This window comes from Cebus imitator, unplaced genomic scaffold, assembly GCF_001604975.1.
Source record: "Cebus imitator isolate Cc_AM_T3 unplaced genomic scaffold, Cebus_imitator-1.0 Scaffold114, whole genome shotgun sequence".
NCBI lineage: Eukaryota > Metazoa > Chordata > Mammalia > Primates > Cebidae > Cebus > Cebus imitator.
The window spans coordinates 1,941,703-1,955,237 of NW_016107429.1; the positions used below are offsets into that span (position 1 = coordinate 1,941,703).

The 13,535-nt window shown below is 33.3% G+C and overlaps 1 long non-coding RNA gene across 1 annotated transcript; it reads left to right on the plus strand.

The window, feature by feature from the left end:
- The first annotated feature begins 1,000 nt into the window (after positions 1 to 1,000).
- LOC119472711 lies at positions 1,001 to 6,619 on the plus strand. Its single transcript, XR_005201888.1, has 3 exons — positions 1,001 to 1,012; positions 3,843 to 3,847; positions 6,503 to 6,619. It is a non-coding gene; the product is annotated as an uncharacterized LOC119472711 (long non-coding RNA).
- Positions 6,620 to 13,535: the final 6,916 nt, after the last annotated feature.

Below are 13,535 nucleotides of genomic sequence, written 5' to 3' on the forward strand. Positions count from 1 at the left end.
GCTCTAAAATGAATCAACTCAGTTTTGTTCTGAAACTGCAGGTTTTTCAAAGTTAGCTATTATGTTTGATAAAATGTGTCTGTTAAAATATTAATGTTGATTTTCTAAATTCATTCATGCTGACAAATAGCAAAACATCATTACATTTTACCTAGGAATTCTAGTTAATTAAATACCAGTTGATCTCTTCATGCTTCTATTGTGTTTTCTATAATAACTTAGTCAAAAATTCCTTGAAAATAGGAAAACACTCCATGGCAAATATTGGATGTTGTGTTAGAAAAAAGTTGAAGCTTTTTGTTCTACTTTAGAAAATCAGGTGTTTGTTAAAAGTTTTTGAATTAATAATTTAGCTAATGACGTTTATTTAAATAGCTACCAACAGTCATACAGGGACACAGCATACTGTCACAAAAGTTAATTTATTAAAGGAAACCATAAGACTTCCTGGAGAAGCACTTACTTTGGGAGCCTCATGGCTTAGCAGAACTATTAGAGTACCAGAATTGTAGGTTTTATTTCTGATTTCACATTTACTATTTATAACATATGAGAGCCTAGATATTGACATTTTATCTCTATACCTCAAATTCTTTCTCTGTTAAAAACATACAGTTGGACTATATGTTGTTTATAGTCTCTTTTTGCTCCAAAAAGAAACAAGTTCATGAAATATATAAAAATTATTGTTATATTTAAATAAAATATTTAAAATATTTAAATTGTGCTATATTTAAATGTTATTTAGAAAATTATCCCCATAAATATTATGCTATATAAATAAAATAATACAATAATAGAAAGGGATAAGATTTTGCATTCCTCATAATGAAAAAAATATCTTTTTTTAAAAAAGACAATATAGCAGGATAATGAATTCCAAATCTGGAATAACATATTTGCGAAATCCAATAACACATTTATTTCAGTTTTATTAATTTTCTTTAAAAATTTTAAAAATAAATATATCACTATACATTTGCATTCTGCTGTACTTCTGAAAGTGGATCATGTGAGTTGGTTTATTCTTGACCCACCCAACTAAAACACAGTCAAGATGCTAGAAGGAATAAAGTACTGAGCACATAGCATTGCTCTAAGAATGTAATTTTGGGTGAGCCTGGTTGTTAGAACTGTCTGCTATAACCTAAAACCAGTTGAATCTAATGGATCTACTGTAACTGTAATAGTTTTACTTATTACCCTCGTTTATAAATCAAAACTTACCAGCTCCTCACAACTGTACTCTGCTAATTAACTTTCTCAAAGAGCAATGCATATTTCTTTTTTGTATAAAACTTCTAACCTTCTCTTTGTTCTCTGTGCCCAAATTGCAATTCTTTCTTCTCAAATAAAATGTTTCAGAGATTTGTCTCTATATGTTTTAGTTAACTTCACCATACTTTATGATACAAAAGGAATGACAACATATGAGTATAAAGTGAATTTTGATTGTTTTCATCCATTATTGGTATGAACAGTCAAAAAAAATGTTGCTGCCTCATTAGAATTTGAGGTTAATTCTACATACAGCAGAATAAAGACTTTTGTAGTTCATTGAGTAAAAGGTTCATAAATGTTTTGTATATGTATCAGAATATACTGGGGAACTTTTCTTGTTGCTTCAAAATTTTACTAGAGCCTCAAAACAGAGGATAAAGCACAATACTGTGATCAGGTTTTAAATAATGTCAAAGGTACATTTTATTTTCCTGGGGAAAGATAGACAGAGGAAGGTGATGAAACTGAAGTTGTGATCATCTATCACATCAGACCAGTAAAAGGAAAATTGCACTCTTACTCATCCCCCTTCTCTCTTCTTTAACCCTGGAGTAACCACAAATGTCCACTATGGGGGCGGGGGAGAGAGAGAGAGAGAGAGAGAAAGAGAAAGAGAATAAAAAAATTGAAAGAACACACCACATTTCTGCAACTACCCACCTCCACCTCTGCAACTGCTAGTCTCTAGGACACTGCTCAGGCCTCTACTGAAAGAATGAAAGGAGACTCGAAGTGGACCTGAGTTTTAAGTTTTTACGTAGTCTGTTCTGAAATAAGTCTATACTACTTTGGGAGGCCAAGGCAGGTGGATCACTTGAGGCCAAGAGTTGGAGACCAGCCTGGCCAACTTGGTGAAACCCCATCTGTACCCAGATAAAAAAAATTAGCTAGATATGGTGGCAGACATCTGCAATCCTAGGGACTCCAGAGGCTGAAGCAAGAGAATCACTTGAACGTGGGAAGTGGAGGATTCAGTGAGCCGAGATCACACCAATGCCTTTCAGCCTAGGCAATAGAGCAAGACTCTGTCTTAACAATTAAAATAAAATAAAAAGAATCTATTCTAATCTAATAGCTGTAAGTTACTAAGAACCTTTAATATTTGCTTGAGAGGTCATGAAGGGTCAGAGATTATTAAAGATTATTGATATTAACACTGTATCAAATACAGTAGTGGGAGAAAAATAGTTTCTGATTAATTTATCAGATATAGCTTATTATATATGTGATAGAGGTATGATTGTCCTCATTTTCAAATCACAAAATATAGCTACTAACTGTAGGGGATTTACCAAGACTTAAAACTTAAGTTTGTTTAGTTTTAAAGCCTTTGCTATATTTTACCACTTATTTCACGGTTCCTATAAGAATTTTATTTAGTTTTTACCATAGCAAGTGCAAGCTCAGATAACTAATTTTCCAGATCTTTAATTACTGTCAAGTCCTGTTAGCTAAATGCACCTCAAAGTAATTTCTAACATTCATACTTACTTTTCAGCAAGGCCAGACTTCGGACTACCCCATGATATATCTTTCCTATTTCTGTTTCTAACTTTGCCTGGGCTGGTTTCTTCTTTAATAGCAATTTGTCCCTTCTTGTCTGCCTGTTTTGAAGGTATACAATTTTAAGATCCAGATCAAGTCAGGTCTCCCAACACAACAGAGCTTAACATCACTTGTTATTTTCCACATACTAATTATAATATTAACAAGCTAGCCTTTGAAAGAAAGGTAAAAGAACACTTTAAACATTGTTAAAACATGACCAAACCATCACACAAACTCATTTAAAACAATTTATTTACCAGGGAGACATACAATGTTTTTGTTGATTGCTATTTTGTAGTATGAATTTGGATTGTCTACTTACTGAAAGAAAGAGGAAGCTGATCTGAGAAAAACATCAAAATAAAGAGGAGTTCTATGCTTTAAATATACAAATAAAATTTAAAGCATTAACAATATTAGAATATATCTTAAAAGTTCTTAACAATCATAAAATTCTAAAAATGAAAGTTGCAAAGATAAATAGTAGTGGTTAGAGGAAAATGAAAAATCTGCCTAATTTTCAGATGGCAGTTATCAATTTTATTTCCCCACATCTATAAAATATATTTTTAGATTATATACACACACACACACACACACACACACACACACACATAGTTGTACTATATATAGTGACATAAATATATTTATAGTTGCATATGTTACTGTCACTTAGGTATAATGATTAATGACTACTAATTGAGAACTGATGTGTGTAGATCATTTACATGAAAAGCACAAAGAAGTATATGCTAAAATTGCATCATGAGAAAAAAGTCCCAATGTCAATGAATACATTTTATTTCTTAATTTAATGACACAATATTATCAGTAAAAGAATATTCAAGGTAGTAAATATAACTTAAATGTGAATTTAGTTTCCAAAAAAATTTATTTAGGTTTCTGGATGTACTCATCAACAGCACAAAATCCATGCCCTGAACCTCCATAATATGTTGTTCCCTGATTTTCTTTGTGTTTTCGGAGACATATAGAAAGTCCTAAGAATCTAGTGAAAGTACAAAGAGAAGAGAAAGAGAGAGAGAGAGAGAGATCCCCAAAGAAATTAACAGCCCCCTAATTGCTAATTAAAAGCTCTTTGCTTTCTCATCACATGGCCAGTACAGCTGCTTCACATCCTACCACTGAAAAGGAAACACATAAATTCAAAGACAATATTGAGAGCAGCACCTGGTTCTGAGTGCACCTGCCGTGATGAGAGTATATTTCATACTGTCAGTAAATTAACATTTTCTAGGGCCCCAAAAGATGATTTTTTCACCTCATTTGACTTCTTCCATTGTCCCCAGTGTAAAGAATCAGTAGTTTTGCTTCCATTTTCTATACTAAATATATCATATCGTTGTTTGCTTCACTGGTGCAGACACCTGCCTCCTGCTGTAAATGCTGTGTTCCAGCTCTAACAGATTTCCCCAGGGCTTCCCATTCAAGTATTGGCTTGTAACTATGGCTTAATATCATGTCAAAATCTTTTAAGGAAGATACAGGCTGTCACGTCATTTCAAGATTGAACCTTCGTCTACTGAGATTCTGAAAATGTCCTTTGAGTGTTTGAAGCATGAGCAGACAAATAAAAGGCTAACAAGTCATTTGTAAAGATAATAGCTAACAGCATGCATTCTCCTTTCCCTCCCCCTTTCCATTAAATGTTGATAAAGAAAAAAGAGAGCAGACTGCAGGGCCCTAGTTTTCGTTATTTATAAACAGGTCAGAGGAAGCTTAAAACTCAAGTGTTTTAAAATGGAAAATAAAAAAATCTCCAACACCCTGAAAGGTTTTAAGAATCACTGAAACATGGATGAGATGTCAGTTTTCTGAAGGAAATAATTTTATAGACTCATGATAGAGATATGGTTGCTAAAAATGCTTTTAATGAATTAAAAAAAAATATTCGCTGTATTATAGAAAAAAAATTGGGCCTACTTTTACGTCATGGTGGCTTTATTGCTTGGTTTGAAGAGTAGTAGAAAAAGCTTTACAAGTTGGGAAGAAAATCAGGAAACGCTACAGAATTTGCTAAGTGGAATGGTCAGTTCTACATTTTTGAATTGCCACAATTCGTTCAAATATCATAGGTGGCAAATGAATAACTTTAATCTTTGTCATTTAGGAGAATCAAACTTCTCAATATACAGATACTTCCTGAGTTATAGTGATATTACTTACAATGAAGCCATTATAAATAAAAAATATTGTAAATCAAAAATGCATTTAATACCCCCAAAAAACCCTTTCTAAAGCTGAGAGAGAAAGAGAGCCATCAGGTCATGTTTGTATTTTTCAAATTTACAGTCATTGCCACCTTTGTTGCAGAAATGGTTTGGCCTGAGACTGAAATTTAGCTCTCCTGAAAATCAAAATGAGATGTTCTTAAAGAGCATTAACAGAGTTTTCAAGAGAAATAAACAGGGCAACAGAAAATAATGTATTGGATAGAACATAGCAAAACCCACACCAAATTTGAAAATAACAAATAAATCATTCTTGGAGAAGAGTGTTGATGTCCTACAGTTAGTATCCCCAGTCCTAATCATCTTCCTTTCTACATCTTGAACTAGGATTACTGAAATATTCAACTACTGAACTGACCTTCTTTTGGAACAACATCAAATGTATTAGGTTGGTGCAAAAGTAATCGCAATTTTGCAATTAAAAAAAAAAAACTGCAAAAAATTACTTTCGTATGTCTCTAACAAAATGGACTTTGCTTCCCTGATCCTTCATTGGAATCGCTCACCACAAGTCCAAATTCTGTAAGTGCATCTCCCCACTCAGTCCTTCTGAAATATACCATGGTTGCTCTAACGGGCATTCTTCTTTGCTGCATTAAGCTTATAAATGTAACTCTGTTTGAATACAAGTACACTCCTGATAGATCTGCCAGGTTGGTGTTTATTAGTGGGAATTTCATTATGACTTGATTGATATTCTTGCTGACATAGACTAGGACTTGGTTGCAGAGTGAGATCCACTGAGTCTCTACTTGCTCAAGGCCATGTTGCTTACAATAGGGAGGCAATTCATGCACTGAATCTGAAATCGGAATATTTTCTTGATTCCTTTGGTATTAGTCTTATTTTTTTTGTCATAATGAGGAACTGTGTTAAGGAAAAAAAACCTCTTCTCAGGTCCACAAGGGGCGTGTTTTCAAAGCAGGAGCTTCCTAATGCCACACCTCCATGCACACCCCCATCCGGGAATCTAGGGTTCTTTGTCTGACTATCCTGGTAGGCAGGCTAGGCAGAAAATTCCAGGTGGACCTCTTTGTTCCAAAAGCCAGAGAAAAGCTCTGGGAGGAGGGGCCTCCATTGGAGACCTAGCAGCCAATCTGGTATCAAAAGACAAAGATCAATCACTCCTGAGGAAGTTTGAAAGAACTCTTCTCATTGGACAAGAACATGAATGGGGCAGAAATACTCCAAGGTTAAAACCCACTGCTCCTCACCTATACAGATTCCTCCCTTGAATCCCCTCCCACAGCAGCATGGGAGCTGCCTCTCTCTCTCTCTCTTTCTCTCTCTCTCTCTCTCTCTTTCTTTCTCTCTGCCTAATAAATTGTTTATTTGCTAAACTCTTTGGGTTCACAATGTTTACTCAAAGGGTAAGCTCACCAGGCCTCCAGGACCCCTTCCCCATTCTTGGGGTAAGAGAGGTCTCGAATGAGCTATAGCCTATCTTCACAATAATGATATTGTATAGAGATTTGAAACTGGAAAACATATTGGTTAAAATCAACCTTATTGATGATAACAATGAAATAAACTCAAACATAAAGGCAATTGATTTTGGTTTAGCAGTGAAGAAGCAAAGTAGGAGTGAAGCCATGCTGCAGGCCATATGTGGGTCTCCCGTCTATATGGCCGCTGAAGTTATCAATGCCCATGACTATAGCCAGCAGTATGACATTTGGAGCATAGGCATCATAATGTACATGTTATTATGTGGAGAACCACCCTTTTTGGCAAGCTCAGAAGAGAAGCTTTTTGAGTTAATAAGAAAAGGAGAACTACATTTGAAAATCCAGTCTGGAATTCCATAAGTGACTGTGCTAAAAGTGTTTTGAAACAACTTATGAAAGTAAATCCTGCTCACAGAATCACAGCTAAGGAACTACTAGATAATCAGTGGTTGTCTAGGCTCTGGGCACATCGAATGGGGGAGCTGAACCAGGATCTGGGCACATCGGATGGGGGAACTGAAAGTATCTTCAGGTTGCCCCACTCCCTCCCCCCAGCTACAATAAGAATAAAATCTTCAAGGAATTTTTGGTTATGCTTTCAAATTTATGCTTATTTTTTAATGACAATTTTGTTACTGAAATTCTAGGGCTTTAACCTAGGTCCCATTCCTTGACACAAAGAAAGCTGATCACTGAGACAGTGAATATTGCTAGGGATAGAGGCTTTATTCAGGTGCTATAGCCCAGGAGAAGGGCAATTAGTCTCAACTCCATCTCCTCAACTGACTAAAATTAGGGGTTTATATAGCAAGAAAGAAATGTAACCTGTGTGGGAAAATAGGAATTAGGGAGGGGTAAGAAAGAATTGGTCAATAGGAAGGAGGTGTTTGGTTAAGCAGTCATGATAAATGAGGGTTGTGGTATTGTCCAGATGTGGTGACTTGGTAAGTTTCAGCTCCTTTATGCTGTCTGGGAGGCCTGATGCTTTGTTTCCAGAGAAAGGAACTCAGATAAGACAGATGTAACTTTCTCAAGTTTTAAGACTGGGAGGGTCAACTTCTATGTTTATTCAAAAGAAACCAGAAACATCAATTCTATGGGACAATTGGGACAGTTTTAGTTTGACAAAGCATGAATATGCTCCCAGTCTTTCTGTTTGTCTAGTTATTATCTGAACAAGTGTCTGTATATAAGGACAGGTTTATACAGAGTAGAACATATATATGGGTTTTATGAGCCTGTATTCTAAGCCAGTACCAAACCCTAATGAGTTCAGAGGTTCTGTCACAGCTGCATCCTTTGCTTTGCTTTTCAAAATTTAATAGGAATTTCTTCAGTTTTGGATCTGTGAAATTTGCTTTGAGATCAATCTCCTGGCCACATATTTGCTGGCTAAGGGACTGCTATCTAACCCAAAATAAGCATGTTGGTAATATTGCTTTGGTTTGTCCATTAACAAGCTTGTGCTTTCTCTGGAAGAATGCTTGGTTCTTTGATTCTTGTTGTTGTTGTTATTATATTTATCTTTTTAAATGGTCTAACATTGACTTGACAATTTCAAATTAATTGCGGAAGCTATTCAAAAAAGTTTTGACAGCTAGAAGATTGTTCATTTGAGAGTTACCTTAGAACAACAACCAAAAGAAGCATTTGCAGGGAAATTCTGTGTCTTATCTATGTAAAAAAGGGATTAATTTGTTTATCATAAGAGACATCCTTTCTTTCTTTAAACATTTGAGCATTGATAAGAACGAGTATTTTAATCATATACACAAAGGAATTTTCAAGGTCAGGTCCTTGATTAAATTTTCTATAAATGCTGAATTATTGAAGATATAAAAACATAAAAGTTTTCCTTCCTAATTGATAGCCTCCTACAGAAGTAAGCCCATATATAGTAATATTTTTGTTTGAGTATCTGGCTTCTTCTAATTTCTTCCATATGCTTTTTCCCCAATTTTTTTTTCCTTCCTTCTCTCACAGTTCTCTAGGAAACTTTAATAATTAACTAATAAAAATAAAATTCCACTCACTATACTGTTTTAAAATCATACATTTTAATATGCTAGGGCTATCTCAATATTGACTCATCCTGAAATTTGTTCAGAATAATTCATGGAATACAACAATATATAGCTCTGATTAATCCACACTCTAACCTATGAATACAATACATCTGATTATTGAGTTTACACATGTTTCCTTTTGTGGTTTGCATAATTCCCTTTGGAGGTAATTACAAAATTGATTACCAACAAAATCACTGGTATATTTCTCCTTTTTACAAAGGTGTATGATTTATTTCTAACTTAACTAGCCTTAGCTGCATTATCTTCAGCAGAATCCATGATAGCAGTTTTCAAACACTCAGGTCTGAGCATGGACCCTGGGTGGCCTCCAAGATGGAAATTAAATGCGTTAGTGTATCAGTTACAACACAAAAACAGAACAGGTTTTCTTACATTATAAAAATGGTGCTTGTCTTCAAGATAGTCCCTGTCAACTAGGGTACATTTAGATCAATCAGTTTTCCCTCTCAGGAAATGAAATGTTGAAATAACTTCATCCAAGACAGAAAAATGCCTGGGCTCCAACTTGAGACTCCCTTTTTATAAAGAGTGTGTGCCACATAAAATAAATCACAAATCATTAAATCAATAAATCAAAGGCAGTGCTATGAAGTAGATACTTGACAAATAAATGCTAATATTCCACAAATATCCACAGTGAAGACTCTGAGATTTAAACTCACAGTTTTTAGGCACCACTCTGTTCTTTTCTCAGAATACTTTTTCCATTTTAGTTCTTGTTTTTGAAACTTGCCAGCATGTTTCTTGGTTGAATGATCACTGAGCAAAAGGAGACCAAATCCACTTTCAAACCTTAACATAGGTACTAGCTCTAAATGCAATATAATGCATAATAAAGTATTTAACTCTACCTCTGATTTGTATCTGAGGTAGAGAAACAAAACCAGACCAATTGTACCACAGGTTTGTTTTTTTTTTTTTTAAATAAACAGAAATTGACCCTCCTGGTCTTCAAGCTTGAAACTTACATTTGTCTTATCTGAGCTCTTTTCTCAGGAAACTGACCTTCAAGCCTCCTAGATAGTATCCAGGAACTGAAACTACTTTTCCTTACCCTCCCTAATTCCTATTTTCCGAACTGACCACGTGCTTCCTGTTGGCAAACTCTTCTTCCTTACTCCTCTCCAATTCCTGTTTTCCCCCAGGTAGCTACATTTCTTCTCCACTAGAAAAGGCCCCAGTTTTAGTCAGCTGGGGAGACAGATTTAAGATTTACCTCCCATCTTATCAGCTGCAGCATCAAAATATAGCCTTTTTCTTTGATGATACTCATTGTCTCAGTGACTGGCTTTCTTTGTGGTGAGCAAAAGTATCTAGATTAATCTCCTGGCATTTCAGTAACATATCAAGTACATTGTGTTCGTATAATTTAGATTCTATTGGCACATACAATTCTGCAGTGGTAAGTTAGGGAAGATAGTTTGTTTTGGAATATGCATGTATATATGTATGGATGTATTTATCTACTCTTTATTTACACTTACATTTCTTCTGGAATGAATACACACACATATAATATGTATTTATGCTCACTTTTCTTGTATTTTTACTTCAAAACAATAAGTAACAGATCTTTAAACAATATAGAATTAATATAAATAAGATTATAAAAGGCATGCATTATTAAATACATCAAATAATAGATTTTAATGTAAACAATGAATTCTTGATTTAATGAGGCAGTGTCTCTTCTCAAGACATAATAGAATTGAGGAAATTGATAAGGCTGTATCTAATTTGAAATAGCGCAAACATTATTTGTCCTTGAAGTCAGCTTTTGTCTTTTTTCTGTGTGCTGCAAGATAGAGAAAGCATCATGAGAAAAATTTTGAGACTTAGCAAGTATGGGAAAGGAGAAAATACAGAAATAAGAAGTTGGAAATGAAATCAATGTAGTTTGTAAAAAAAATCTGAAACTTTATTAACTTAAAGAACCCATTCTGGATTGAAAAACATTTTCATCTTTTGTATAAATGTCTTTTATTCAATAAGAGTGTATTCTTTCTTTTCCATCTTCTCTCTCAAGATCTTATTGAAGTTACTTCTTTCAAAAGAATCTGTTCCTTCTTATTCCCTCTTTCCCCTCCTTGCAATCTATTTACCAATTTCTGTAACATTCCCAAAGCTTATGTAAAAGATAACATAAAGAATTATTTTTATTATATACCAGCTTCTTCTGGTTTCTTCATCACAGTACTATATATATACAAATACACTATATATAAATAGTACAATACTATTTACCAAAATGATTACGGAGGTAGGGTTTAGCTTCTCCATTTGTAATTTATTTTACTGACAATGAAGATTTAGTTTTTCTTATGACTCACCTATGAATACAAATTTTTGAAAACATACTGAGATATATTTTCATATTGATCCCATTCTAAAAAGATGAGCTTTCAAACCTGTCCGAACCAATAAAAGAACATTGCTATTCTTAACAGTTTTGCTCTTATTTCCAAACAGATTCTGTCACAAGCATATATTTATGTTGTTGTTTTGGGTACAAATCCAATAATAATTATGTATACATTATATTCAGTAGAATTGATTATTCATTTATACACCATAAAGAAAAACAAGAACAAATATTCATAGTATCTATTTTTATGGAAATTTTTGGTATACATTTTAATACCTGTCTAGTTACCATAATTTATTGTTATCTCTTTCCTTGGTAAATAAATGTAATTTTCTCACCTTTAGTTTTGTTTACACAATGAAGTCCTAATTATATGGGCTTTGGTCTCTGTTATTGCTGAGGTGTGTATTATTTAAAATAATTTATTATTTTTTATTTAAAAGACTTTTAGTAATATTTATAAAGGATATTATAAGAAACATCAGATTGTTGCTATTTTCTGTATTTTATTTCTGGTTTAAAATAACTTTTAATTACATAATTTCAAACAGAATACCACTTATCAAAATACCACTTGCTCTAAGATGTAACCTATAATCAACCAAAATCTTGAAAGAATAATTTAAAGGAAATTTTCAGCTTATTCTGTTTCTATCATCTGCACCTCATACCCACTCTTTCAATATATCATGAAACAACTCTATTGGCTTTATTGGTTTACAGGGGCAGCAGAGATAGACAGTGAATAATAGAGATTCCCAACTCTGTGCTACCCCCAAACACCTTTCTCTTTAGGCTTTCAATGATTATTCTCTAATAACCTACAGCAATAACCTGTAAGAATTTCTAATAAGTGAAAATACCAATCACACACACACACACACGTATACACTTCTGTCTTCCCAAGGGGGTTCTTATGAGTGTAGTAGTAATACAGATTTTTTGAGAGCAAACAATTAGTGTTGTTAACAGCCACTTTAAATACTACTTATAATAAATTCATGCTTGTATTTCCTTTATATTTGATACATCAGAATTGAAAGCACACCATAAAACTACCACCAGCGTTTTTGGTTTACCCAAATGCTGTGTTTTCTACCAATCTATCTTGGTATTCATAAGTTAAACCAATAGCTAATATAAGTAAAGATTTAAATACTATATAAAACATGTCCAGAAATACAGAGATATACAAATGTGTGTTCCATTGCTAACAAGGAAAAAATAAGCACACAAGTTACCTTAACTAGCTATATTCTTATTGTAGAGTAAATGTTAATAGTTTGTATTACATTGAAAAATCTCTTATTTTATTAATGCTTTTCTGTAAATTGCATGGTTTTTATTTTAGCTTCCACCTGCCTATTATGTTCAGCGTGTAAGTAACTTTGTGTCTCTGTAACTTTTGCTGTAAAATTAGGTGGTTTAGCTGGAGCATTACCATGTGACTTTTAGTTGTGGAATACAATTATTTTGTGATAAGTATATATGTTACATAAGTTTACATTTTGTTAGTCTTTGACAACTTCATTAATGCCATGCTGTATTGATTTTTTAATGTTTGTCCTTCATGTATGTGATTTGTATTCAAAACTGAATGATATATTTTAATGTAAAGTGCTAATTCAACAAAGAGTAGATGTGACTGTTTAGACATAATACCTATCTATCTACTTATCTATTTGTCATCTATCATTGGTAAATACCTGTCTTAGGAAGAATTAATCTTGCTGCCTATAGCTGGATGTAAGGACAAAATCTTCATTTGGAAAATATGTAAGTTATTGATTCATTCTTTGCTTTCTATTCTAAGTCATTCTATTACCACTTTTCCTTCTTGAACATTATTGCTTTAAATGTCTACTCTGAGCATGTGTGAAATACGTAGCTTCCTCTTGATTGCTAAGCAAATAATTCTGCCTTTCTTAAAAACTGCCACTAAAAGGAGACTATGTAATTGCATAATGGTGATTATATTGATAAAGTTGAAAATGTTATGATAACTTGAAAAAAACTCCGGGAGCTTAGGCAACAGTCATTTACCAATCTTTTTAGCAGGTATATTTTATGGTTGAATTGCTTTATTGCAAATATCTATTATAATTCCCTAGAGTAAAGGCCAAATTGCCTTTGTCACTCTGAGGCAAAAACACAATAGAAACTCTCAATAGAAAAAAAAAGTGAGATTTTTAAAATGATGCCTCATAGTGCCATGAAGAAAATATTTTTATTTTTAAAATACTTTTTCATTATTTACACGGGATTAAAATACTGTACATTTATAGATATGCAAATAACTTATTATTCTATACATCTTTTGTGATAGGCTTACTTGTTATGTTTGAAACTCAATAATTGGATTCTCGGGCCATGGAAAGTAAAGTTGTGTAAATTACTAAAATAGGGTTTTTATTGTGAGTCTAAAGGAAAATCTAAATCACTTTTCTATTCTCTATAACATTAAATCTAAATTATTTTATCTAATTTTTCAGGAAACACATAATCAGCTTACTATCTGTCTATATACCATACTTGAACTCATCATTTCAAT